We start from the raw sequence: 5000 nt of genomic DNA, 5'->3' as shown, positions 1-5000 counted from the left end.
GCGCTGGGCGACGGGCTCGGGCGGAAGGCCCGCCCAGGCAGGACACACCCCCTTACCTCCCCAGCGGGGCATCCTCCGAAGGCCCACCCCAAGGGCTCCAGCGAATCGAGGAGCATTGCACACGGAAACGGCCCGGACGCGAGTCCCGGTCGCACGGGGTGCGCATCCGGAACGTCCGGGACGCGCTTCCCGGGAGGGCCGATGGAGGGAGCCGAAGTGGCGCACGGCCGCCGGGCACGGACGGCCGAAGGCAGCGCCCGTGCGCCGGGAAGTCGGCAGGCGCGTGCCGGCTCCGTCGGGGACGAAATGTGCCGGGCAAGTCCGCCGCGAGGCAACGGTCCTGTGCGGAGTGGAGCGGAAGGCCCGCCGCGGCGGCAGCAGACCCCCCCTCCCTACCACCCCGGCGGGGCATCCGCCCAAAGCCCACCCCAAGCGTTCCAAAGTACCGAGGAGCGTTGCAAACGGGAACGGCCCGGACACGCGACCCGGTCGCACGGGATGCGCTTCCCGGTCGCACGGGTCGCGCGTCCCGGGAGGGCCGACGGACGAAGCCGAAGTGGCGCACGGCCGCCGCGCACGGACGGCCGGCGGCGGCGCCCGTGCGCCGGAAAGTCGTCGGGCGCGCGACGGCTCCGTCGGGGACGAACGGTGCCGGGCACGACCGCCGCGAGGCAACGGACTTGTGCGGAGGGGGGCGGAAGGCCCGCCGCGGCGGCGCCAGCCCCCCCTCCCTACCACCCCGACGGGGCATCCGCCCAAAGCCCACCCCAAGCGTTCCAAAGTACCGAGGAGCGTTGCAAACGGGAACCGCCCGGACACGCGTCCCGGTCGCACGGGATGCGCGTCCCGGTCGCACGGGTCGCGCGTCCCGGGAGGGCCGACGGAGGAAGCCGGCGCACGGCCGCCGCGCGGACGGCCGGCGGGGGCGCCCATGCGCCGGGGCCTCGGCGGGCGCGGGCCGGCTCCCTCGGGGACGAACGGGGCCGGGCCCGCCCGCCGCGAGGCGACGGACTTGTGCGGAGTGGAGCGGAAGTCCCGCCGCGGCAGCAGCAGCCCCCCCTCCCTACCACCCCGGCGGGGCATCCGCCCAAGGCCCACCCCAAGCGTTCTAAAGTACCGAGGAGCGTTGCAAACGGGAACGGCCCGGACACGCGTCCCGGTCTCACGGGATGCGCGTCCCGGTCGCACGGGTCGCGCATCCCGGGAGGGCCGACGGAGGAAGCCGGCGCACGGCCGCCGCGCGGACGGCCGGCGGCGGCGCCCATGCGCCGGGGCCTCGGCGGGCGCGTGCCGGCTCCCTCGGGGACGAACGGTGCCGGGCGCGCCCGCCGCGAGGCGACGGACTTGTGCGGAGTGGAGCGGAAGTCCCGCCGCGGCAGCAGCAGCCCCCCCTCCCTACCACCCCGGCGGGGCATCCGCCCAAGGCCCACCCCAAGCGTTCCAAAGTACCGAGGAGCGTTGCAAACGGGAACGGCCCGGACACGCGTCCCGGTCTCACGGGATGCGCGTCCCGGTCGCACGGGTCGCGCATCCCGGGAGGGCCGACGGAGGAAGCCGGCGCACGGCCGCCGCGCGGACGGCCGGCGGCGGCGCCCATGCGCCGGGGCCTCGGCGGGCGCGTGCCGGCTCCCTCGGGGACGAACGGTGCCGGGCGCGCCCGCCGCGAGGCGACGGACTTGTGCGGAGTGGAGCGGAAGTCCCGCCGCGGCAGCAGCCGCCCCCCCTCCCTACCACCCCGGCGGGGCATCCGCCCAAAGCCCACCCCAAGCGTTCCAAAGTACCGAGGAGCGTTGCAAACGGGAACGGCCCGGACACGCGTCCCGGTCGCACGGGATGCGCGTCCCGGTCGCACGGGTCGCGCGTCCCGGGAGGACAGACCGAGCAAGCCGAGGTGCCGCTCACGGCCGCCGCGAGGGACGTACGGCGCCGGCGCCCGCGCCCCGTGGCACGGCCTAGAGCGTGCCCCCTTGCCACCCCATCGGGGCATCGGCGCAAAGCCCACCGCGGGGTAGATAACCGAAGGCAACGAGGGACGGTGGATGCACATATCCGAGCAGTGGCGATAGGGCCGGAGGGAGCACCGACAGGGCCGTGAGATTTTAAAGTACCGAGGGAATTTGCAAACCGGGCCCGCCCCTCCCCCCGTCCATCGCACGCCGATCGGGGGTCCGGCGCCCCGCGGGGGGCTGCCGGCATGCGCTCCCGGTGCAGGCATCGACGAGCCGCCCGCGACCTCCACTCGGGTCCGAGCCCCCAAGCGCGGATGCCGAAACGCGCCGGCCGCGGCAGCCCCACCCCTGCCACCCCATCGGGGCATCGGCGCAAGGCCCACCCTGGGGTAGATAACCGAAGGCAACGAGGGACGGTGGATGCACATATCCGAGCAATAGCGATAGGGCCGGAGCGAAAACCGAGGGGGTCGGGGGGTTTTAATGTTCCGAGGGAAGTTGGAAACGGGGCCCGCCCGGACGCCCGTCCCTCGCACGCCGATCGGGGGTCCCGCACCCCGCGGGGGGCTGCCGGCATGCGCCCCTAGTACAAGCATCGACGAGTCGCCCGCGACCTCCACTCGGATCCGGCGGCGCACGCGCGGATGGCGAAACGCGGCGGCCGCGGCTGCAGCCCCCCTACCACCCCGTTGGCGCGTCGGCGCAAAGCCCACCCCGGGGAGGATAACCGAAGGCGACGAGGGACGATGCATGCACATATCCGAGCAAATACCGAGAGGGTCGGGGGGAAGACCGAGAGGCAAGGGGTGTTTAGAGTACCGAGGGAAGTTGCGAAAGGGGCCCGCCCGGACGCTCGCCGCTCGCACGCGGATCGGGGGTCCGGCGTTGCGCGCCGCCGGCCAGCGCGATCCGGCGGGGCGCATGGAGGGCGCCGCCCATCGCCGGAGCTTGCTCGGTCATCTCTGCCGCACGGACACGTAAGCGCCGCCGCGCAAGGTTCGGCCGGCGGGGCGGACGGTTCGCCGCCGCAGGCCTTTCCCGCAGCCGGAACGTGGGCCCGGCGTTGCGCGCCGGCGGGCCGCGCAATCCGCCGGGGCGCACGGCGGGCGCCGCCCGTCGCCGGGGCTTCGCTCGGTCATCTCGGCCGCACGGACACGTGCGCGCAGCCGCGGAAGGTTCGGCCGGCGGGGCGGACGGTTCGCCGACGCAGGCCTCTCCCGCGGCCGGAACGCGGGACCGGCGTTGCGCGCCGGCGGAAGGCGCGATCCGGCAGGGCGCACGGCGGGCGCCGCCCGGGCTTCGCTCGGTCATCTCGGCCGCACGGACACGTGCGCGCCGCCCATCGCCGGGGCTTCGCTCGGTCATCTCGGCCGCGCCGCCACGTGCGCGCCGCCGCGGAAGGCTTGGCCGGCCGGGCGGACGGTTCGCCGCCGCAGGCCTTTCCCGCAGCATGCGCCCCTTCGCCCGAACGACCGCGGGACTCCGGTACGGCCTAGCCGTCAGCCGCCCGGCTGCAAGCCGTCGGGGCCGCTCGATCCCCGTCGCGTGCCGGCCGCCGCTCGGGCCAGCCGGCCGGCTGCCGCACGTAACCTCTGACCTCATCAGCGGTCGATCCGCACCGCGCTGGTCTTCGGTGCGGACCCGTCGGGGCCGTGCCGCGCCGGCCGTCGCATCCGGTTCCGCAGGCGCCGCCCGGTTGCCTCCCGCCCTCGTGCGCTCGCGCCGGCCGGGCGACGCGGTGCCCGCGGGACTCGGGCATGGTTGAGCCGTCGGCCGCCCGGCGGCATGCCGCCGCCGCTCCGCGCCGCGTGCCGGCTGCGCTCCTCCCCGCGCCCGTCCGCGGGCGGGCCCGCCGCCGCTCGCGCCGGCCGGGCGACGCGGTGCCCGCGGGACTCGGGCATGGTTGAGCCGTCGGCCGCCCGGCGGCATGCCGCCGCCGCTCCGCGCCGCGTGCCGGCTGCGCTCCTCCCCGCGCCCGTCCGCGGGCGGGCCCGCCGCCGCTCGCGCCGGCCGGGCGACGCGGTGCCCGCGGGACTCGGGCACGGTTGAGCCGACGGCCGCCCGGCGGCATGCCGCCGCCGCTCCGCGCCGCGTGCCGGCTGCGCTCCTCCCCGCGCCCGTCCGTGGGTGGGCCCGCCGCCGCTCGGCCTAGCCCCCCGGCTGCCGCACGTAACCTGCGACCTCGTCGGCGCTGGATGCGCGTCGTGACAGTTTTCGGTGGGGCGCCGCGGAGGCGCCGGGGGCCCATGCGACGGGCCAGGGGGCGAACGGAGGGCTCGGTCAGCCCTAACAGGGGACCGGCGACAAAGGAGCGGTCGCGCAAAGCTTCGTAAGGGACCCAGACGACGGGCCGACCGATCCGAAGCACCGCGCACGGACGCGCAGCGGGCCCACGACGGGCCGACACGGAAGGCCCGCCGCCAAGGCCGCAAAACCGACAAAGGAACCCACGGGGACGCACCAGAGCGGGCAAAGCTTTCACCGAACGGGACGGGACCGAGCCCCCGCAACAGGCGAGGGCGACGGATCCGACCAAGTAAGGCCGATCCCGCTCCACGCACGCGCGGCCGCAGGAACTTCGTGAGGGACGGGACGACCGGCCGACCGAACCGAAGCGCCGCGCACGGCCGCCGCGAGGGCCGGCCGGAGGCATAGACCGAGCGCCGCGCCAGCGGAAGGAGCGTGCCGGCTCCGTCGGGGACCACCTGCGCACGGTCCGTCCGAGCGAGCCGACGGACCGGCGCGGAAGGCCCGGCGCCGAGCCCGCAAAACCGACAAAGGAACCCACAGGGACGCACCAAAGCGGCCCAAGATTTCACCGAGACGGGACCGAGCCCACGCAACATGCGATGGCGACGGATCGGACCAAGTAAGGCCGATCCAACTCCGCGCGCGCGCGGCCGCGAGCACTTCGTGAGGGACAGGAAGACCGGCCGACCGAACCGAAGCGCCGCGCACGGCCGCCACAAGGGCCGGCTGGAGGCGTAGACCGAGAGCCGCACCAGCGGAAGGAGCGTGCCGGCTCCGTCGTGGGCCAACTCCGCGGGGCCC

Source organism: Phoenix dactylifera, chromosome 10, assembly GCF_051530095.1.
Source record: "Phoenix dactylifera cultivar Ajwa chromosome 10, Ajwa_hap1_PhDact_Kaust_v1.1, whole genome shotgun sequence".
Classification (NCBI taxonomy): Eukaryota; Viridiplantae; Streptophyta; class Magnoliopsida; order Arecales; family Arecaceae; genus Phoenix; species Phoenix dactylifera.
Note: the sequence above shows the minus strand (reverse complement) of the source record.